We start from the raw sequence: 24,611 nt of genomic DNA on the forward strand, positions 1-24,611 counted from the left end.
GTTTCACAGATACTTCTAACAAGATAAACTGAAGTCATTTACATGAATGTTATTTCTGAATATTCTACAAGAACAGATTTCATTTCATAATCACTTAAGAAGCTATTGTAAATCAAAAGTCTTAAAATTAAATTTCATAAATGTTTAAATGATGCATTTTTTCTCAAAGAGTAATTATTAGCTAAATAAAAAGGGAACATGCATGCCAAAATGTGAATAGGGTAAAATTGTAATAAAGCAGCTTTTATTCACTTGAGTTTTAGAAATATTCTTCATTGGCTATTTTTGCTTTACTTTGGGAGGTGTGATTTTAAAATTGAGATACTTGTAAATAGAGGTAAGACAATCATTTTCAGAAGGTTCAGCATATCCTAGAGGATTTCTTTCTGCTAGGAGAATAAGTTATCGACATTTTGATGACATTCATAGACCGCCCTAGAAGTTAAACATCAATAAACTCAAGACAATTCTATAATTAGACTTTAAGAACTTGGGAGCGCGATTTAAACCAAGCAAACAAGGGACTTGACAAAGCACAAATCTGATGTTAGGAAAATCTATAGTTGGTGTTGCCAAAACACAAGAACACTGTCATTCACAAAGGACCTACTAACTTCCCAGAGACCCAGATCTAGTAAAAGGGCAGAGTAGATATAAAAGCTTACGTTTGACTACAAACAAATGTCTTTTCTCTAATATACAGCCTCTCATACACTGAGGAGAATACTTAAAGAAGAGAAGGGGAAATCCTATGCTGAGAAATCTCGTATATTCTGTCCAGAAAATAAATGGAGACATTATATTGTGTATAAATATTCAATATCAGAATGTTGGCTAACAGATTTGTTCATAGAATACTACAGTGTATATTTGTTTTGTTCCCATACAAGGCTTAAAAGTTCCACACATTACTTATAGATACATAAATTACATATATATTTTAGCTTTCTAGTTATTCTATTTTATACTCACAGTAACCCTGCAAAGGAAGTAGTGAAACTTCTAGCATTCCCATTTCAAGGCAAGGTAACTAAGGGACATCAAGATTAAATGATTTGTCCAGTGTCATGCAGTTTGTCAGCGCTGCTGAACTATAGGTAGCCATGTCCCCTGCCCACTCTCTGTGTTAAATATTTTATTGTCTAGGGATTCTGAATGTTTAAGATCTTTTTTGCTATTATTATTGGAGAGATTAAGCTCAATTAAAAATTACAAAAAATTAATCAGCTGTATTGTCATTAGAGGGTTAATCTAAAATTTAATGTTATAGGTCATATTAACCTTTTCTAAATAAGAGCACCTTCATCTGAGATTATCCTTGTCAGACTTGCCCTTTATAACATTAGGCAGACCATGACTCCTCTTCAATCCTAATAGGTGAAGAAGACGTCGCCACAGCATGGAAGTGTGTCCACAATTACTCTGGGTTGTCCCAGAGATCTTGACTCTTATCTAGGATGACCCTTTTTAGTATTCGAGAGTCTCTTTAAAAGTTGGATGAAATATATGGTCCCTGTTCTCATAAAATAAAACAAAACAAAGCAAAACTGAAAATACCGAGAAACAAAAAGTTAAAACAGATACACATGGGATTGTTCATTCACTGTAGGTTAAGAAATCCTGGTCTGGGAATATGAGATTGAATCAGTGTACCGGCTTTGGAACATAGTAAGAACTGAAAGACTAATAGATGACAGAATGTTACAGATGAATTCATAATGAGGTACAAAGGAACAGGAGACCGATGGCAAGGGTATAGAAGAACGTGGGCCTGAAATGTGCTAGTCCTTCAGTAGCATGACTTAGGTAAGGATCTGTATCCCTGGACTCCCTATTTTTTGTGGAGACTATACCTGGACTGTTTTACTTGCCTGAACATCTAAAATAAAAATTCAAGGCAAAAGCAACAAAAGTACATAACACAATAGAGAAATAAATGAAGAAAAATTAAAAGTACTTTAGATTTTCCCAACATGAATAAAGAAAACTGTCTATAGAAATACCTAAATTATAAAGAGAAGAAAGACATATTTTTTTATCATGGTTGAGGGAGTTATAACTAGAAATAGAGAAAGTTATATATGTGTATTTATTTTTATAGGAATGAACATATGTACTCTCTCTCACACACAAACACTTGTGTGTGAGTATTTGTGTATGTGAGAGATATACCATTTATCTATCTTCCTAGCTCTCTATATAATTTCTTTGACAATATCATTACTAGTAGATTCAGGTACTGTCTCTCAAGGGATGTAGAGGAAAATATAGCCTTCTCTGTAGAATGAAAAAAAATAGACTAGATATGTATGAGCAGATTAGTGTATGCAATTTCCAAGTAAACTCCAAGGCAATAAAATATGAAGGTTTAAAAAAACCAAGTTTCCAAAAATATCATAGAATTTCTGAAATATGTATATATCATAGAATATATTTCTATGTAATCAATTAGTATAAACATGCCTAAAATATTAGCTATTAATTAAATTGGAGCTATAAAATAAGACTATTCATTTAGAGTTTTACATGGTATCTCTGTAAACATGATTAAAGTTCTAACTCATTGTGAGATGAGGAACAGGCTGCCTAGCAACTGTTTTAACTAGTTCCCCTGAGATTCTCAAGCAAAAAATGGGTGTGTGGATGGGAGTATTTATTTTTGCTTTTGTTTCTATATTAAAGCTTCTGGATGATTTCTAACTAGTTACTCTCATTGTTTTTCTTCTTATCATCATCTGAAAGTAATAATTTTTTAAAAAAGGAAAGAAAGGAAGGAAAGAAGGAAGGAAGGAGGAAGGGAAGGAAAGGAAGGAAGGAAGGAAGGAAGGAAGGAAGGAAGGAAGGAAGGAAAGAAAGAAGGAAGGAAGGAAGGAAGGAAAGAAAAATATATAAGGATCAACATGAGCCATTTCAAGCAATCACTGAATAATCCAAATATAATAATGCAAATCAAAGTCAGATGCTTCTGTTTATCAAATACAAGCACATACAGCTTTTTGTGTAATGCTCACAAATCAAATTCAAAGTAATGATACTGGCTTAATAAACTACTGGTTCATCGAAATGAATGGCAGGAAAAGTAGCATTTCTTGACCCAGAATTTAAGGGCAAGTTTAAATCTCTATAGCTACTTCATGAAACCATACATTGCCAAGAAGATGTTCTCATAAAGAAAACATGGCAGGTTAGGTCATTCTCCTCCTTCCTGACTTCCCGATTAGGTAAAATCACACTCACAAAACACCAACATCACATATTCATAGGATGTCTTAGCATCTTCCGCCAGGAGAGGAGAGAGAAAATGTTTGGTGGTGATTCAAGCAACAGTAAGCTATGGAGAGAGTTTTGAGTGTTTCCTTAGAGAGAGAGCCAGAGAGAGAGAGAGAGAGAGAGAGACTTTGTTTTTACCACATAGCTATCATAAAGTCCTTATGAGTTTGAGAGAGAAGAATTAAGAATGGATCTCAGGTTAAATTACAGAGTTAATGATGTGTTAATGAAGATGTAGGAAGCAAAAATGATTAGTTTAAAAGGTCGGAATCTTAAGCAAAACAAAAGAGGTGGTAGGTCTGGAGTATCACGGATAAGTTATATAAATAAGATATTTTATTAACATACATTACCTATTTATTCAATTATTTTTGTAGCTTTTGACTCCATTCTAAGACTCTATTGCTAACAGGGTTTAGTAAACATAGTTTTGCAAACTTGTACTATAAAGATGTTTCAACCTCGTACATTGGCCTTTACAATCATGGTGAATACATAAATACTGTTCTCTTTGGAATTTATTTTGAGTCATTGGTTCATTTACGTTTTATCAGTGACCCAACAGGAAACATAACATTTTCTTATTGTTTAGTACTTTCCTGAAGCAGACAGAAAAAAGTCATCGAAACTGTTTCAAATTACCTGAGAAATTACCATAATTTGCAACTTCACAATGCAAGTCTGGATTGCCCCCATTAGTTCTGATCTCAATGATGAGTTTAAATGCCAGGATGTTGTTTTAACTAGTCATAGGCACACATGAAACTCCATTAGTTTAGATTCTAATGAAGACTTACTTTGACATATCATTCTATGTATTTCAGCATATTATCTACTAAGACATTATAAGAACAAAACTCCCCAAAATTCCATTATTTTTTGAGGTAGTGTGGCTTTTTCAATTTTAATATTTTTTTTACACTTGAGTTCTTCATGTTTCCTGAAGGTAAATAATGCATGAGAAAACTTGCAATATCTTGACTAGCCTTTTAAAAACATATTAAATATTATTTTCAAAACTGCTTTAACTATGAATAGTTGTGCACAATAATTTTCTTGTTGGAAATAAATTCTGGTATTTATCCATTTTTCCTTTGATGTCCTAGCATACTAATGGTATACAGACTACTGAATTCTCCCCAAACTTATGAAACTCACAATTTCAAGAAAAACCAAGGATACAGATACTCTCTGAAGGGGTGATTTATATGTTTAGCAGAAGACGGTTGTTTTTTACAAGGACTTTGGATTCTTGTGAATGTAGATTTTACAACTAAGAATATGTTAAATGTTATTTTTTATAAATTTCACGATAGTACTAAATTTCATTAATGTACAAATAAAATGATTCTATGGATAATACAGTCCCAGAACTACCAGAGACCACTTTATTTATTTGCTGTAAATCTTCCAAAAACAACAACAACAACAACAACAACAAAAACAGCACAAATTCCTACCTAAGGTGTTGTGTTATTTAAAAGGGTACCATATTCATTGCTTTATTCATCCTAGTTTTCTGCAAAAATTGAGAAAAATCTTTATATAGTTGAAGGTTTTATAATGAGGAAAAATATCAGTAACTTGCAAGGAAGCTAAAATAGGTTCAATGTTGCTAAACCGATATGAGTTGTACTCTAAAAATGCAAAAAATCACTGAGAATATCTAGGACAACCTTCTTTACCCTTTTTTTTTTTTTTCGTGTAGGGAAGATCCTCTGTTGTGGTCTCACTGCTAGGGACTTCTTCAGATTACTTCATAGAAATCTTGTGTACGGCATAGAAAGAGTTGTGACAGGGCTGTTTTGAAACACACGCTTACTGGAGCCAAACTACCAAATTTACCAGCCATCTGACATGGGAAAAGTCATTTGATTTTTCTCTGCCTTAGTTTCCTCATTTTTCAATGAAGATAATAATGCCTATTGCAAGGATTGCTGTGAGTATTAATATACATAAAGAACCACGGTGTCTGTCCACAAAATATCACATGGATTGTGACATGACATTATAACAAACATAATGTTGTGTTGGCAAAATAGTGTATGAGTTTTATAATTTATTGCTTTGATGTCCACCAAATGTAGTTTTTAATTTGTTGAAGAAGCATATTTGAGCTCTGAAGTAGTTAGGATCAACCACCTAAAGTTATTGGTGCTATTTAGGAGTCCAGAGGTATAAGTTGTTACTATTGTCAATGCTCCACACAAATCACTTAGGATGTGTGAATGTCTGCTGGACAGAATTCAACTTCTTTTGTGGGCAACTATCTTTTGTGGGGAAATGGACTCATCTTTGAAGACATTTTATAACCAAAATCAAATTATAGCCAGAGACCCACTTTATTAATTTGTCCAATTTGATTGCTAAGAATTTAACCAGTCTTAGCTTCTTTAAACATGCAATATGAAATAATATTTTAATTGCCTGGTTTAAACCATACACCAGTTAGGAGATTTGCTGAATGTCCTAGCATATGTGCATCTTTATAAACAGCTTCATGGATAGTTCCAGTAAGAATCCATTCCAGGCTGACTGCTGTGCTAGGGCTACTCACCCAGAAATGTGATAGGGGCTACTCCCCTAAGACCAATTCCTCCTGGCAGGCCACTCACAATCTCACAGGGGGAGGCAGCTAAACACAAAATCAACATTAATATAAAATCAACTGCTATATTTTTAAAGGGTAGTGTTTGGATTACATAAGCAATCATAAAACTCCAGTTGACTTAAGCAAGAGGTTAAGTCCTATAAACTCCAAAGGTTTTCTGTGTGTGCTGAGCAGACAAGCATCCTAACAGAATAAGCCAGAACTTTCCTAGCCATCCTAGAATGTTTGTGCCTTGTAAGATATTCCCAGTTGCGTCCTTTAATTTGTCAAAGGGCAGAAAAAGAATTTGGTAAGTTAGTTTTCCCACCTGCACAAATGTAACTGCTGTTTTGGTGTTCCACACAGGGGCCAGACTGGAGGGAAGGGCAAGAGGGCCGCTGAGGGAGATCGCTACAAGTGAAGGCAAAATCTAGTCTGATGGCTCAGACTAAACAACCTGACCTGCCAATAAGAGGGAGCAATGATTCCAGTGAAAATGTGAGGCAGTGCCTGGCTTTCCCTGCTATACTGCACCCTCCTCCACTCCCTGGACTGCCTGCCAAGAAAGAGAAGGCTGAGCAACAGAGAAGGAAGTGAATCACTAGCACTTCACAAGTGCTGTTGCAGAGGCCTGCCAGAGAGAGCAGGCCCTGAGACCTAGGTGCTCTCCTGCTGATCTGAGAGGCCAGAAAAATAAATAAATAGAAATGTCCAAAGGAGGACAGCAGCAGTGTAGGGAAGGGAGGCAGAGAGGAACAATCCCAGGGCAGGAGCAGTGTGGGTCAAATGTGAGAACCAACACCCTCCTTCCCTAGCTAAAGTTGTTCCCCCATCAGCCTCAGTTTCCACCATCTCTGAGGGATTCACAGGAGGAATCACTAGTGTGTTAAAATCCATCAACCACTTATATACAGGAAAAAAAAAGGATAGGGTCTTTAATCTTGTTTCAGTAAAGGAAACAGGATGGAAGACAAGCATAGAGCCTTTCAATGAGGAGAGTGGCAAGTTTTAACAGAGTTTCGGCTTGTGTTGAATTATTGAAGAAGGGCTTAGTGATGTGGAAGCTGATCTGGATACACTGTGAAGAAGAGTGGGCAGTTTAGTTGCTGGGCATTTCAGTAATCTTTGTTCAGGAGGCCAGATCAGCTAAGCAAGAAAGCAGCAGTCACTCAGAAGTAGCTTCAGTGTGATCTTGGCCATGTCCTGTTAGAAACACACTTTGTTTCTGTTGGCCTTGTCAGGGTCGTTTTGGAAACATTGTTCATGTCTTGGCATCAGCATCAGAGTTTTATTACTAACAGTGCTGCTTTCCATGATCTCAAGTAGGAGATCCTTAGATAGGACAAAACTCCAAGATATTAAAAGGAGAAAAGGAGCAGGGATCAGAATTTTGATATTTTGTTTATTCTATAAATGTATCACACGAGTTTGGCTGGTGAGGCCAATAAAATGCAGATTTTGTGCGTGTGTGTCACTAGTGTGAAAATAGAGTTGTAGTGGAGAGCTTGGTATGTCAGGCAACGGTGCTAGGAGAGGCTATCTTTTGGGAAATACTTCATAAAATAGGAAACACTTGGAAGAATTGGTAGTTTGATAAACTCCGTAAGAGTGAGTTGAGTGTTGGTCATGGGTGAGAACAGCATGGAAGGAGTGGAGGAAGTGGAGAGAAAAGAATGTGTCCCAGGATAAATAAAGGCCGTAATATTTCAGTGCACAGAGACCTGAGTATATTTGGGTTTAGGAGACACTGATTACACAGAGGAATAAAATGTATGGTTTAAGGTAAAAAGCGGCTTGGATGAGGCTGGAGACAGAATCTTAAATGGAGTTAATACATTATTCTATATGTTCCTCTGAAGGATCAAAAAATATTATTTTGTTCTCTAACTTTCCCCAAAATAGTAAGTATCATAAAAGTACTTTTCTAAGACAGTTCATCTGTATGCAATTAGCAAAGTAAAACAGACTGGAAGAAATAAAAATACTACAAAATTGGTAGACTGTTATTCTGTGTTTATATAAGACAAACTTCCTAAACCACTGCAAAGTGTATCATTTTATTATCTACACAGACCAGAGAAAGCAAAGGCAAAATGTTAATTATGTTTTATGCTTGCTGCCAGATTCTATTACGTATTTATGATTTTCTAAATTGTAAATACAATGCAAGTAGATATTGTTATTATCTTCAGTTTACAAAAGAAGAAATTGAGGGCCATTTGGTATAAGTGGTTTGCATAGGATCACAGCAATGAAGCACCACAGTAGTGATTGCAACCCAGGTTTCTCTATGTCTGATGCTACACTATACGTGTTCCAGTAATCCATTTAATCCTATCTTTTGTGTCCACTTAGTTACTATCTACTACAAATTCTATTTTTAAATACTATTTATTTCCTCAAAACAGAAAAAAACACATGAAAATTTGTTTATTCTATCTCTTCTTCCAACCACAACATCATTCTTCTATTAACTTTTCTTTTTAAAAAAAGTCTCCAAAGAGTTGCTCTTTCCACTTCTTCACCTTCCAGTCTCTGTTTTTTTTTTTTTTTTTCAATCAGCTTTATTGCGGCATAATTGACATATAGTAAATGCACATCATTGTTAAGTTTTGATCTGTGCATGCACCCACTAAACTGTTACTACACTTATGAACCGAACTCACCCATGAACATTTCCTCATACTTCCTTGTTATTCTTGCTTCCTTTCATTATTACAGATTGTAGTTTTCCGTATTTTGGCATTTATGGTAATTTTACAGAGGATGCTAAATATTTGTGAATATTACTTTGTTGGTGCTGTTTTTTTTTATTTCTATAAATATTCTTGAGCCTCCTCTTGAGATATAGTTAAGTTATATGAGTCTTATTATAAGCTTTGTTGCGTGAGAACATAGTAGCATTTCATTTAGGACTAAGTTCATCCCTCTGTTTAGACATAAACCTTCTGAACAATCTACCTGATATCCTGTGAATCATGAGGTTTTCCATTCTGGCTGTTGGGAACAACACTATTCCTATCCCCTTGTGAGCACTGAAGACTTTTCCTCATTAGGTGGTTCTTTTCCCAAACTCAAGTAGTTTTCTCACATGCACTGAGCGGTACTCAGCTGTATGTACAAGTGGGACTCTGGAGATTTGGGGAGTTATTTTTTTGTATGGCTCTCTCTACCTCAGTACTGTGCTGTATCCATGCCAGCCACCTTGATCTCCCTGCAATTCCAGCTCCTCAACTCAAAGTTCTGTGCTCTACCTGTGTTCCCACTCTGTGGTTTAATAATAAATGTACATTTAATAATAAATGTTTGTTCCGTTTCTGGAACAGAGCTCCTAAAAACCTTGCAATTTCCTGAGTGATAGGAGTGTCTTTTGTTAGTAATAACAAACCTCTTTCAACCATATTTGAATTTATCCTAATGAGGTGACCCTCTTATGGCCGTGAGATAGCTTCAGGGTGGGGGTTGGTTGTCAGAAGAACCAGTCTTCCCATTAGAAGGTTGGAACTTTTAGACCCTCAACCTCCAGGGAGAGAAGAGAGGTTGGAGATTGATTTCCCTCACCAGTGACCACTAATTTAACCAATCATGCCTATGTGATGGAGCCTCCGTAAAAAAACCCTAACCCATGGGGTTTGAGAGCTTCCAGGTTGATGAACACATTGAAATTCTGGAAGGGTGGTTCCCCTGGAGAGTGCATGGAAGCTCTGCACACTTTCATCCATACTTTGACCTTTGCATCTCTTCCATTTGGCTGTTCCTGAGCTTTAGAATAAACTGGCAATAGTAACATTAAAATAGTTACTTGGGAGACCAATAGGCTGAGACAACTCCAGCACCTTGGGTTCCTGCAGAAGAAAACCAAAACCCAACTCAATGTAAACAGCAACATGAAACTTAAGCTTAACTAATCAGCTACTGCCAATCAACCTCTAAAGACTTTCACTTTAACCAGTTAAACATTTTCTTTGTCTTGTTTTCATGAGTCCCTTATAAAAGTTTTTGCCTTATGCCCCCTTAATGGAGCACTAACTGCTTGTTTTCTGGTGCTGTCCAATTCATATATTGTGACATGCTCAAATAAATTCATTAAGATCTTAACTTGCCTGTTTCCAGTGTCTGTAAATTGTTACAGCAAATTCTTAACCCTGAGGGGATGTCCTGGGAACCTCTTACTTTGTAGTTGGCCAAGCTTGAAGGTAGGTAGTCTAGGCATCCCATTAGCAACTGGAATCTGAAGTGTGGTCAATCTTGTGGGACTGAGCCTTCAAACCTGTAGAGTCTCATGCAAACTCTCGGTCATTAGTGTCATAATGGAATTGAATTGTAGGACCTCTAGTTGGTGTAAAAGAATCAGGGTATTGGAAAATTGGTTGTTGGTGTTAGAAAACACCCAGGTCCTCCTTGTGCTATGACCTGGAATCTTTCTCCAGGCAGTAAATAGAGCAATCAAAAGCTCATGCTTTTTGTCAATGGATCACTGTCCTTCATTTTTTGATGGTCAATGTATTGAGAACTTTTATGTTAAATATTCTGTCCACTTTTTAGTTGTTTCATGTGGGAGAGTAAGTCCAGTCTCTATTACTCCATCTTGGCAGGAAGTGAAAATCCCTTTATCTCTTGAATCTGCAACCCCACAGCTTTTCATCCACAGTCATCATAGATGCTCCTACTGTCTTGTTCACTTGTGATCTTCAAAGGTCAGTTCTCAATCCTCGTCTTATTTGATCTTTCACTGTCAATTCCCACATACTTACTTCTTTCTCTCCTCCCTTGCAGACTTAGGTTTTCTAGGGAGGCCCTTTTAAAGTGCCACAAATTGGGGGTTTACAATAAACAGAAATTTATTTTCTCCCCGTTCTGGAGAATCAAAGTCCAAAATCCACATGTTAACAGGACTATGCTCCCCTCTGAAACTCATAAAGGGAGAATTATTTCTTGTCTCTTCCTGGCTTCTGGTGGTTTGCCAGCAATCTTTGTCATTCCTCTACTTGTCGCTGCAGCACTTCAATCTCTGTCTCCAATATCATGTCATTCTCACCTCATGCAACCATGTCTTCACATGGCATTCTCTTCTGTGTGTTTCTATCGCTTCTTCTTATGAGGTCACCAGTCACATTGGATCTCTATTCTAATGACCTCCTTTGAAGTTGATTACATCTAAAAGATCTTATTTCCAGAGACGATCACATGCACAGGTACTGAAGTTTCAGATTTCAACATATATTTTGGGAGGACAACATTCAGCCTGTAACACTGATTATTCTATTATACCTTCTTCTGAACTTCTGAAAGTTGAAGCATCCTAGCTGAGTCTTCAGACCTCTTCTTTTGTATACTCTCTCACTAATCATCTTATCTGGTCCTAAGTCTTTAAACATCACCTCAACATTAAAGTTTCCAAACATTATGTTACTGATGCCAATTTGTTTCCTGAATTCCAAATTCATATGTTCAACTGCAAAATCAATATTTCTAACTAAAGAAATCCAAAACAAAGTCTTTTTTCTGATTCCTGCCAACCCTCCCATCAATCATGTCCTTCTATTCTTTCTCATCTTAGGAAATGACAATACTATCTCCCCGTTGCTCACATTAAAAATCTGAATCATTTTAAACGGTTAAAACTCAGTAAATCTGAAATTTAGCATCTTAAATTTACCATCTAGCATCGTCTAATATCCTTGCCCAGTCACCATTGTTTTTTGTTTCTAATTTAACTTTAGTCGGTGCAATAGTTCTCTAATTTATCTTCCTGTTGACATTATTACACATTATATTCCATCATCTGCTAACTAACCACAGTGGTCATTTTCATCTTCAAAACCTTTATTGGCTTCTCATTATACATACAACAAAGTTCATATTTTTAAACTCTAAACAATATTGTTCTATGTAATCTAGCATTGTATCCTCCTTCTCAATCTCATTTCCTTCCCTTCCTCCTGTTGCTCACTGCACTAGCTTTCTAGCTTCTGCTTGAATAGGTCAAGCACTTTCCTATCTCAAGTGCTTTGTAATTGTTCCTTTCTGCCAGGCACGGTTTTCTACACTTTCTCATGAATTTCTTCCCATAAATATTCTTTTTTTTTTTTGAGATGGAGTCTTGCCCAGTCACCCAGGCTGGAGTGCAGTGGTGTGATTTCAGCTCACTGCAACCTCCAACTCCCAAATTCAAGCGATTCTCCTGCCTCAGCCTCCCGAGTAGCTGGGACTACAGGTGTGCACCACCAAGCCCAGCTAATTTTTGTATTTTTAGTAAAGACAGGGTTTCACCATGTTGGCCAGGATGGTCTTGATCTCTTGACCTCGTGATCTGCCCACCTCAGCCTCCCAAAGTGCTGGGATTCCAGGAGTGAGCCACTGCACCTGGCCTTCTTCCCACAAATATTCTATAGTTCAATCTCTCTTTTACTCAAATCTGTGTCCCCAAAATCACTTCCAGAGATGACTTAAACCATTGTGTGTTCTGACCACTGGGACTTAAACATCACACTCAGGATTTCTCCATTTCTCTCTGCATTATTTCTCCTCATAATTCTAATCCTTTATTATTTTAGAAATTTGAGATATACATATTTGTTTGCATGATTTCCCCTTTCCTCCATCAGACTGTAGCTCTATGAGGATCAGGAATTTTGTCTGTAGTATATTTTTAAAAATTCCTACTTAATACATAGGAGTTATTAAAAAATATTTCTGAAAATGGAGTAATTTTTATTTATTGATGCATACCTAGTATTTATCAGAATGCCTGGCATAATATAGGTTTCAGTAAGGATTTGCTCAATGAATGAAGAGTTTCTTAATGTAAACTGAATAAACAGAAACAATTCATTAGGAAATGTAATTTAAGGCCGGGCGTGGTGGCTCACGCCTGTAATCCCAGCACTTTGGGAGGCCGAGGCGGGCGGATCACAAGGTCAGGAGATCGAGACCACGGTGAAACCCCGTCTCTACTAAAAATACAAAAAATTAGCCGGGCGCGGTTGTGGGCGCCTGTAGTCCCAGCTACTCGGGAGGCTGAGGCAGGAGAATGGCGTGAACCCGGGAGGCGGAGCTTGCAGTGAGCCGAGATCGCGCCACTGCACTCCAGCCTGGGCGACAGAGCGAGACTCCGTCTCAAAAAAAAAAAAAAAAAAAAAAGGAAATGTAATTTAGATTTAAAAGGGCTCTATTGTTTACAAATGAATTCTAATCAGGTAGGTACTAGCAGCCCCTCAGGGAGATAAAAGCTATTATTTAGAATGTGGCTGCCCTTTCTGGGTAGCTTTTTATTTTTTCTGATCGTAATGACATGCAAAAAGATGATTCAAGATAGTACCAATGCTAAGGCTTACATTGGTAAAGAGAGGGAGAATGTTACTCTTCAGCAATTGTTCAATGTTATCAGTACTGGCTTTGATGAGGGATATAGGATTTATGGCTCAAAGTTTGGAGCTCTAAAGAAACCTTTAGTTTTGAAATAACTGTAAGAATTTGTAACTCTTGAGTTTCCAATATTAAATTATTTTCCCAACTTTTAAAAGTTAGATTCTCCTTTTATCCATAAAATGGTCCTGAGTACTTGAAGTTTATTATAATCACATATCTCATGTTAAAACAAAACAAAGGCTACAATCCCTGAACTGATAATTTTCTTTTTGGGGATTCTGGGCAAGAGGGCTGACTAGAAGCAGCTAATGTGCACCAATTTCAAGGAGAGAAGAAAGTGTGGTCAGTACACACTGGCTCTTCAACCAGATCATCCAAGAGGAAACTTCGGAATTCATGAAGAAAACAACACAACCCGTGAAGAATGGAGAAGAGCGAGATATGACAATTACCCACCCGGAGCGGTACAGAGCTGGGGAGGTCCCCACCTCAGGAAAATGGTGAGTGAGTGAGAGTCCCTGGGGACCACACTTCTGTCATGGACCCCTTTGCGATCCTGGACTCAGGAGACACCCTAGGACCCCACCACCCATGGGAGAGAGTGCCTTGACTATGGACTAATGCAAACCCCCAGCACAGCAGAACTGCCTTATAGAAAAGTGGCCAGAGTGTTTTCCATGAGGGTCCCCACCCCTCCTACTCCTCACAGGGCAAGGCCTCCTGACCTAGGATCTCAGCAACACCCAACCTGGGCTTTCGGCCTGTTGCGGCTCTACATTTTCTTGGAACAGAGCTCCCAGGGGTAACAGGCAGGCCTGCAAATTTTGCAGCTCCACAGTCCTCATTCCTGCTGCTCTCAGGATCGGGAGGGTAGTACAGGGATTAGGGACTAACATGGACCCCCAGCACAGCACAGCTGCCTTACCAACAAACAGGTGATTTTCTGCCTGGGTCCCTGGCCCTGCTACTCCTCACTAGGCAGGGGGCCTGCAGCATAACTGCCTTGCCCCCGCCTGAATACTTCTGTCAGGGCAGATCTGTGTTTCTCTGAAGAAAAAAATCACAGAGACATCCACAGGCCCTCTTTCATTACAGCTGCAGTAGTACTGCCCTTACTGCTTTCAGGCTGGGGAAGGAACAAAGGACTTGGTTGATATGCTGGCACCTGCAGCACGCCACAGCCACCTATGGAAAGGAGTTCAGTGTTTCTTCCCTGTGAGTCCTCACCCCAACTCTTCATCAGGCAGGGCCCCTGGCTCAGGACCACAGAACAGCTGTCCCACCCCAGGCTAAGCATTCTCACTGGTAGTTGCTCTGGGTTTCCCAGGGATGGAGCTCTCAGAAGCAACCAACAGCCTCTCTGCTATGGCCACTGCAGTGGTTCTGCCCCAAGACTGAGAAAGGAGCAAAGAGTTTGAGGGCTTTACTCACGTTTCTAGCATGCCACAGTCGCCACACAGATAGGAGTACAGTCACCCCTTCCTATGAGTCTTTGACCTCCAGCTTTTCACCAAGCAGGGTCTCTGGCTAAATATTCAGCCACACCCAGATGAATATTCCCAGTAGCAGGATCCTTGTGTTTCTTTGAGGTGAAGCTTCAAGAGGCAACTGAAAGTCCCTCTGCCACTGTCACTGCAGTGGTACTTCCCTTGCTGCCCTCAGACTGGGAAAGGAACAAAGACCCTGAGTGCTTTAACCACATCTCCAACAAGCCACGGCTGCCCTAAGGAGAAGAGGCCAGTTTGTCTCGCCAAGTCCCCTGTCCCCACTGCGTCACCAGGCAGGGACTCCTGACTTGAATCCACAACACAGCTGCCCCACCCAAGGCTGATTGTCCCAACTAGTAGTGGCTCTGCCTATCTCTGGAGTGGAGCTCCAAGAAACAAGTGAAAGTCCTGCTGCCACAGCCATTGCCAAGGTCCCATCTCTTGCTTCCTCCAAGCTGGGGAGGGAACATAAAGCCTGAGCTCACCCCAGGGCTGCAGTATGGATCCTGGGCATGCCAAGCTGAGATCTACAGCCAGCACTCTGGAGGAGCCAACACTTTCAGACCACTAAGAGAGAGCACAAAAACAACTGGGAGGAAATACAGAGGCTCCTCATGGCTGAGCAAGAGCCTATCTACTGGCCGTTATGCTTAAGCACCATCTACTGAGTCATAGCCCAAACTTCGTCACCAAAAACATTTTGCTAATGTACCCACCTATGAAACCAAGGACAAAAATTAGAATTCAGCTACAGATAAAGACCCTGCACAAAGCCTTGGCCTTCTGAAAACATTCAGAAGTCAACTCACGGTATTCAAATTATACCACAGTTAGAGTAATATCAGCCTACACAAATGAGAAAGGACCTGACCCGTACAAGAATTCTGGTAACTCAAAAAGCCAGAGTATTGCCTTTCCTCCAAATGATTGTGCCGGTTCCATAGCAAAGATTCTTAACCAGACTGAAAGTACTGAAATGACAGACATAGAATTCAGAATATGTATAGAAATGGAAAGCATCAAGATTCAGGACAAAGTCAAAATTTTAATCTAATCCAAGGAATCTAAGGATTGCAATAAAATAATACAGGAGATGAAAGATGAAATGGCCATTACAAGGAAGAACCAAATGGATCTGATAAAGCTGAAAAGCACACTACAAAAATTTCATAATAAAATCAAAAGTATTGTATTAGTTTGTTCTTACACTGCTACAAAGAACTGCCTATGACTGGGTACATTATAACGAAAAGAGGTTTAATTGCCTCAGAGTTCTGCAAGGCTGGCAAGGCCTCAGGAAACTTACAATTATGGTTGAAGGGAAAGTAAACATGTCCTTCTTCACATGGTAGCAGGAAGTAGAATGAGAACTGAGTGAAGGCAAAAGCTCCTTATGAAACCATCAGATCTCATGAGAACTTACTACTGTCACGAGAATAGCATGGGAAAACCTCCCCCGTGATTCAATTGCCTCCCACCAGGTCCTTCCCACCATGCATGGGATTATGGGAACTACAATTCAATATAAAGTTTGGGTGGGAACCCAGACAATCCATATCATTCCACCACACCCAAATCTCATGTCTTCACATTTCAAAACACATTCATGTCTTTCCAACAGTCTCCAAAAGTCTTAGCTCATTCCAGCATTAACCCAAAAGTCGAAGTCCAAAGTCTCATCTGAGACAAGGCAAATCTTTTCCACCTAAAAGCCTGCAAAATCAAAAGCAAGTTAGTTACTTCCTAGATACAATGGAGGTTCCGCCACTGGATAAATACAGCTGTTCCAAATGGGAGAAAGTGGCCAAAACAAAGGGGCTACAGGCCTCATGCAAGTTTGAAATCCAACAAGCCAGTAATTAAATCTTAAAGAGCCAAAATAATTTCCTTTGGTTTCATGCCTCAAGTTCAGGTCATGCTGATGCAAGAGATGGGCTCCCATGGCCTTGGGAGGCTCCACCCCTGTGGTTTTGCAGGGTACAGTGCCCCTCAAGGCTGCTTTCACAGGCTGCATGAGTGCAAGTTGTAGGTGGATCTACCATTGTGGGTACTGGAGGACTGTGGTCCTCTTCTCATAGTTCCACTAGGCAGTGCCCCAATGGGGACTCTGTATTGGGGATCCAACCCCACATTTCTCTTCCCTGCTGCCCTGGCAGAGGGTCTCCATGAAGGCTCCACCTCCACAGTAAATTTCTGCCTGGACATCCACGTGCTTCCATACATCCTCTGAAATCTAAGTAGGGGGTTCCAAATGTCAGTTCTTGACTTCTGTGTACCGGGAGGCTCAACAACAATTGGAAGCTGCCAAAGCTTGGGGCTTGCACCCTCTAAAGTCATGGCCCAAACTATACCTTGGACCCTTTTAGCCATGGCTGCAGCAGCCAGAATGCAGGGCACCAAGTTGCTAGGCTGCACACAGTGGGGGGACCGTGGGCCCATGAAGCCATTTTTTCTTCCTAGACTTCTGGATCTGTGATGGGAGGGGCTGCCACAAAGGTCTCTGACATGCCCTGGAGACATTTTCCACATTGTCTTGGTGATTAATATTTGCCTCCTCATTACTTATGCAAATTTCTGCAACCAGCTTGAATTTCTCCCCAGAAAATGAGTTTTTCTTTCCTATTTAGTTATTGGGCTGCAAATTTTCCACACTTTTATGCTCTGCTTCCTCTTGAACATTTTGCCACTTAGAAATTCCTTCTGCTAGATACCTTAAGTCATCTCTCTCAAGTTCAAATTTCCAAAGATCTCTAGGGTGGGGTAAAATGCCACTAGTCTCTTTATTAACTCATAACAAGAGTCACCTTTGCTCCAGTTCCCAACAAGTTCTTCCTCTCTGTCTGAGACCACCTCAACCTGGACTTTATTGTCCATATCACTATCAGCATTTTGGTCAAAGCCATTCAGCAAGTCTCTAGGAAGCTCCACACTTTTCCACATTTTCCTGTTTTCTTCCAAGCCAGCCACAGTGTTCCAGCCTCTGCCTGTTACCCATTTCCAAAGTCACTTCCACATTTTTGAGTGTCCCTATAGCAGCACCCCACTCTACCAGTACCAATTTACTGTATTCATCCATTCTCATGCTGCTATAAAGAACTGCTCAAGACTGGGTAACATATAAAGGAAGGAGGTTTATTTGACCACAGTTCCTCAGTAAGCCAAGGCCTCAGGAAACTTACAATTATGGTGGAAGGGGAAGCATATGCCCTTCCTCACATGGTGGCAGGAAGGAGAAGAATGAGAACCAAGTGAGGGAGAAGCCCCTTATAAAACCATCAGATCTTGTGAGAACTTACTATCATGAGAATAGCATGGGGGAACTGCCTCCATGATTCACTTACCTCCCACTAGGTCCCTCCCACCATACGTGGAGATTATAGGAACTACAATTTAGGATAAGATTTGGATGGGGACACTGCCAAACCGTATCAAGTATTAACAGCAGAATCAACCAAGCTGAGGAAAGACTCTCAGAGTTCAAAGACTGGCTCTCCAAAATACAGTTAGACAAAAATAAAGAAAGAAGAATAAAAAAATGAACAAAATCTCCAAGAAATATGAGGTTTATATAAAGAGAACACATTTTCAACTCATTGGCATCCCTGAAAGAGAGGGGAGAAAGCAGGCAACTTGGAAATCATATTTGAGGATATCACTCACCAAAACTTTTTCAGCCTCACAAGAGAAGCTGACATGCAAATTCAGGAGATGCAAACAAGCCCTGCAAGATACTACATAATTTTCAGATTTTTCAAGGTTGACATGAAAGAAAATATATTAAAAGCAGCTAGAAAGAAGGGACAGGCCACCTACAAAGGGAAACTCATCAGATTAACAGTGAATGTTTCAGCAGAAACACTCCAATCTGAAATAGATTGGGGGCCTATATTCTGCATTTTTAAAGAAAAGAAACTCCAACCAATAATTTCTTACCCAGCGAAACTAAGCTTCATAAGCAAAAGAGAAATAAGATCCTTTTCAGGCAAGCAAATATTACGGGAATTCGTTACAACGAGACCTGCCTTACAAAAGGTACCTGAGGGAGTTCTAAACATGAAAAGCAAAGGCCATTACCAGCCACTACAAAAACACACTTAAGTACATAGATTATTGACACTATAAAACAACCACATAATAAAGTCTGCATAATAACCAGCTAACAACACGAAGATAGGATCCAATTCCCTACCCCCTGCCCCATGAATATTAACCTTGAATGTAATGGGCTATGTGCCCCGATCAAAAGGCACAGAGTGGCAAGTTAGATAAAGAAGCCAGACTGCAAGACTCAAATGTATGCTGTCTTCAAGAAACCCATCCCACAAGTAGTGATACCCATAGACTCAACATAAAGGGATGAAGAAAAATCTACCAAGCAAACACAAAACAGAAAAAAGCAGGGACTTCTATTCTGATTTCCAACAAAACAGACTTTAAACCAATGATCATCAAAACAGACACAGAAGGGCATTGCATAATAATAAAGAGTTCAATTCATTGAGAAGACCTAACTATTGTAAATATACACCCACCCAATGTAGGAGTACCCAGATGCATAAAGCAAGTTCTGAAACACCTACAAAAATATGTAGATAACCACACAATAATAGTGGGAGACTGCAACATGACACTGACAGTATTAGGCAGATCACTGAGGCATAAAACTAACAAAAATATTCAGGACCTGAACTCAACACTTGACTAAATGGGCCTAATAGATATCTACAGAACTCTCCACCCAAAAACAACAGAATATAAATTATTCTCATCTGCACATAGCACATACTCTAAAGTCAACCACATGATTGGCCGTAAACAACTCTCAGCAAATAAAAAAAAAAACTGAAATCATACCAAACATACTCTTGGACCACACTGCAATAAACAATCAACACTAAGAAAATTGCTTACAACTATGCAATTACTTGGAATTAAACAACCTGCTCCTGAATGACTTTTGGGTGAACAATGAAATTAAGGCAAACATCAAGTAATTCTTTGAAACTGATGAGAACAAAGATACTGGAATCTCTGGAACACAGCTAAAGAAGTGGTAAGAGGGAATTTTATAGTGATGCCCACATCCAAAAGTTAGAAAGATCTCTAATTCATAGCTTAGTGTCACACCTGGAAGAATTAGAAAAACAAGAGCAAACCAAGCCCAAAGCTAACAGAAGACAAGAAATAACCAAAAATCAGAGCTGAACTGAAGGAAATTGAGAGATGAAGAGCAAAAAAGATAAATCCAAATTTTAATTTGTTTAAAGAATAAAAAGATTGATAAACTCCTAGCTAGAGCAATATAGAAAAAAATAGAGAGGATCCAAATAAACACAGTTAGAAAAGACAAAGAAGACATTACCACCGACCCCACAAAAATACAAAATACCCTCAGAGGCAACTACAAACACCTATGCACATGAAGTAGAAAACTTAGAAGAAATGGATAAATTCCTAGAAACATAAGCTCCTGAGGTTGAACAAGGAAGAAATGGAATCCCTAAACAGATCAATAATGAGTTCCAAAATTGAATCCATTATGAAAAGCCTATCAATTAGAAAAAAAAAAAAAAAAAACCAGGACCAGACGGATCCACAGTCTAATTCTACCAAATGTATAAAGAAGAACTAGTACCATTTCTACTAAAACTACTCCAAAAATTTGAGGGGGAGGGACACTCCCTAACTCATTATAGGAGGTCAGCATCATCATAATACTAAAATCTGGCAGAGATGCATCAAAAAAAGAAAATGTTGGACCAATATCCCTGATGAACATAGATGCTAAAATCCTCAACAAAATACTAGCAAATCAAATTCAGCAGCACATCTAAAAGCTAATCCACAGCAATCAGGTAGGCTTTATTCCTGGGATGCAAGATTGTTTCAACCTATACAAAATCAATAAATATGATTCATCTTATAAACAGAACTGAAACAAAAAACCACATGAACATCTCAACAGATGCAGATAAGGCTTTCAATAAAATTCAGGATCCTTTCATGTTAAAAATCCTCAACAAATAAGGCATTGCAGGAACGTACATCAAAATAAAAAGAGCCGTCTATGACAAACCCACAGCCAACATCATACTGAATGGACAAATGCTAGAAGCATTGCCCTTGAGAAACAGAACAAGACAAGGGTGATCACTCTCAGCACTCCTATTCAACATAGTACTGGAAATCCTGGCCAGAGAAGTCAAGCGAGAGAAAGAAATAAAAGGCACCCAAACAGGAAAAGAGGAAGTGAAACTATCTCTATTTGCAATATGTTTCTAAACCTAGAAAACCCCATAGTTTCTGCCTAAAAGCTCCTGGATCTGATAAAAAAAACTTCAGCAAAGTTTGAAGATACAAAATCAATGTACAAAAATTAGCAGCATTTCTATACATCAATAATGTTCAAGCCAAGATCCAAATCAAGAACACAATCCTATTCACAATACCCAAAAAAGGAATCAAATACCTAGGAATACAGTTAACGATGGAGGTGAAACATAAACATCTCTACAAGAACTACAAAATGTTGCTCAAAGAAATTAGAGATGACACAAACAAAAGTGAAAACATTCCATGCTCATGAATAGGAAGAATCAACATTGTTAAAATGGCCATACTGCCCAAAGCAGTTTAGATTGAATGCTACTCCTCTTAAACCATCAATTACGTTCTTCACAGAATTATAAAAAACTGTTTCAAAATTCATATGGAAACAGAAAAGAGCCCAAATAGTCAAGGCAATCCTAAGCAAAAATTAAAAAGCTGGAGGCATCACATTACCTGACTTCAAACCATACCACAAGGACACAGTAATCAAAACAGCATGGTACTGGTACAAAAACAGACACATAGACCAACTGAACAGAATAGAGTGCTCAGAAATAATGCCAGACAGCTACAACCACCCAATTTTTGACAAAGTTAACAAAAAGCAATGGGAGAAGGACTCCCTATTCAATAAATGGTGCTGGAATAACCTGCTAGATGTATGCAGAAGACTGATACTAAACCCCTCCCTGACACCATATACAAAAATCAATTCAAGATGGATTAAAGACCTGGATGTAAAACCTAAAGCTAAAGACCCTAGAAGGTAACCTAGGAATTACCATTCTGGACATAGGCCCTGGGAAAATTTTCTTCCTGAAGATGACAACAGCAATGGCAACAAAAACAAAAATTGATAAATGGGACCAAATTAAAGTAAAGAGAAACTCTCAACAGAGTAAACAGACAACTTCCACAATGGGAGAAAATATTTGCAAATTACACTTTTGATGAAGATAGATTCTTCATAGATTCTAAAATCCAGAATCTATAAGGAACTTAAATTAACAAGCAAAAAACAAACAACTCCATTAAAAAGTGGGCTAAGAACATGAACAGACACTTTTCAAAAGAAAACATACATGTAGTCAACAAGCATATGAAAACAAGCTCAACATCACTAATAATTAGAGAGATCAAAACCACAATGAGATACCATCTCATGCCAGTCAGAATAGCTATTATTAAAAAGGCAAAAAATAACAGATGCTAGTGGGGTTGCAGAGAACGGGGAATGCTTATACACTGCTGGTGGGAATGTAAATTAGTTCAGCCACTGAGGACCGCAGTGTGATGACTTCTCAAATAAGTTAAAACAGAATTACCATTTGACCCAGCAATCCCATTATTGTGTATATACCCAAAGGAATATAAATCTTTCTATCATAAAGACACATTAATGGAAATGTTCATCACAGCACTATTTTCACAATAGCAAGCACTGCATGTTCTTATTCACAAATAAAAGCTAAACAATGAGACTACATGGGTACAAAGAGGGGAACAACTGATAACGGGGACTACTTGGCTGGAAGGTAGGAGGAGGGAGAGGATTGAAAAAGTACCTAACAGAGCCTATGCTTATTACCTGAGTGACAAAATAATCTGTACAATTAACCCGTGACATGCAATTTACCTATATAACAAACCTACACATGTATCCCTGTACCTAAAGTATAAGTTTAAAATAAAAATAAATATTTTCTTTTCTTTTTTTGTATTACCAGTTTAGTTTTCTTTTTTACCTCTCACACAGACTGTTATAATAATCTATCAGCTGTCTTTTATGCATTTCATTTTCCCCCATCCTATTTATTCTCCACATTGCTTCCTAGATTTTTTTTTCTTTCTTTTCTTTTTTTTTTTTTTTTGAGACAGAGTCTTGCTGCTGTCACTCAGGCTGGAGTGGTGTAGTGGTGCGATCTCCGCTCACTGCAAGCTTCGCCTCCCAGATTCACGCTATTCTCCTGCGTCAACCTCCCCAGCAGCTGGAACTACAGGCGCACCCCGCCACGCCCGGCTCAATTTTTTGTATTTTTAGTACAGACGGGGTTTCACCATGTTAACCAGGATGGTCTCGATCTCCTGACCTCGTGCTCCACCCGCCTCGGCTTCCCAAAGTGCTGGGATTACAGGCGTGAGCCACTGCGTCCAGCCCTAGATTTTCTTTTCTAAAGGAAAGATGCCAAGCCACTTTCTTGCTTGACAGTATTTAGCAGCTGGCTTGCCATTGATTTTAAGACAAGCTCCACATTCTCCATTGTATTAGCTATCGGTAGTTATATAACAATAGTGTCACAAACTTATTTTTTATGATGTCAGTATTTATGATGTCAGTTTCTGTGGGTCAGGAGTCCAGGGGTGGCTTGCCTGTCTTCTCTGATTCAGAGTTTCACAAGGCTTACAGTCAAGGTATAGGCTGGTGCTGCTGTTTCAAGCTCTGCAGCTTGAAAAATCCATTTCCAAGCTTATGTGGCTGTTAGTATCTTTCAGCTCCTGTGAGCTGTTGGCCAGAAGCTGTCCTGAGTTCCTGAGTGGCTGTTGACCTAAGACTGCCTCAATTCCTTGTTCCATGAACCTTCCCAACATGGACACTTACTTTGTCAAAGCAAGCAAGGGAAAGAGTCTTCTTATGAGATAGAGTTTAAAATCTTAGGCAGTGCAACCACATCACCTTTGCCACATTCTGTTGGTTAGAACAAGCCCCAGACTGCCCACACTTAATGGTAGGGGATTGCATCAGCCACGAATATCACAAGGTCGTCTTAGAGTCTGTCTCACATTCATCAAGTCATCCAATACCCTTAAAATCTGGTCTCAACTGTCCTCCTTTTTTCTACCCCTGCACTGTATATTTTAGTCACACTAAACTATTTTGAAGAAACTACATTCAATCACACAAACAACTGTATTTTGTTGGGGGGTGGGGGGTTGTGGGGTTTTTTTTGCTTCCAAGTTTTTCTCTTGTTATCTTCTGTGCCTGAATTACACTTCCGCACCTTACTTGGCAAAATTTTACCAAAGACCTTGTATAAATTTCAGCTCTTCTTAGGACACTCCTGGTCCTACCCGGAAAAATGAATAGCTCCTTCTGAACTATGTTCCTAACCCCCTCCCACCTCCTTCCTATCCATTCTGATTTCATTATGGCATAATTTGGGGTGCTTGCCTAAAATTGTAATTCCATTAAGAGTAGACAGTGTTTTATCAATACTGAACCCTCAGCACCTAGCACAAGATCTTGCACTTGCAAGGACTTGAACATTTGCTAGTGAAGTGAACAAACATTGCTTTAATTTTAAATGTTTGTTGAACTGAATTTTTGAATGCTCTGCTGACCGAACTACTAGCAGGGCAATGTGTTTCAGTCTTGAAAAGTTGTACCTTTGCATTCTGAACACAACCTTGCACGCTTCCCAGAGTTCTAAAACTAAAGTAAAACATCCAATTAATCAATCAATTACTCAATTGATAAATCAAAGCTAGAGAAGTACTCTGATCCACAGGCATAACTTATTTTCCTATCTGAGATGTTGTTCACATTTTATATTTGCGGAAGCATT

The 24,611-nt window shown here is 39.0% G+C and overlaps 1 long non-coding RNA gene across 1 annotated transcript; it reads left to right on the forward strand.

The window, feature by feature from the left end:
- The first annotated feature begins 1,303 nt into the window (after window positions 1-1,303).
- LOC105482733 (uncharacterized) lies at window positions 1,304-7,454 on the forward strand. Its single transcript, XR_987825.2, has 3 exons — window positions 1,304-1,806; window positions 4,979-5,209; window positions 6,227-7,454. It is a non-coding gene; the product is annotated as an uncharacterized lncRNA (long non-coding RNA).
- The last annotated feature ends 17,157 nt before the right edge of the window (window positions 7,455-24,611 follow it).

The sequence above is a fragment of the Macaca nemestrina genome, chromosome 1, assembly GCF_043159975.1.
Source record: "Macaca nemestrina isolate mMacNem1 chromosome 1, mMacNem.hap1, whole genome shotgun sequence".
NCBI classification, from domain to species: Eukaryota; Metazoa; Chordata; class Mammalia; order Primates; family Cercopithecidae; genus Macaca; species Macaca nemestrina.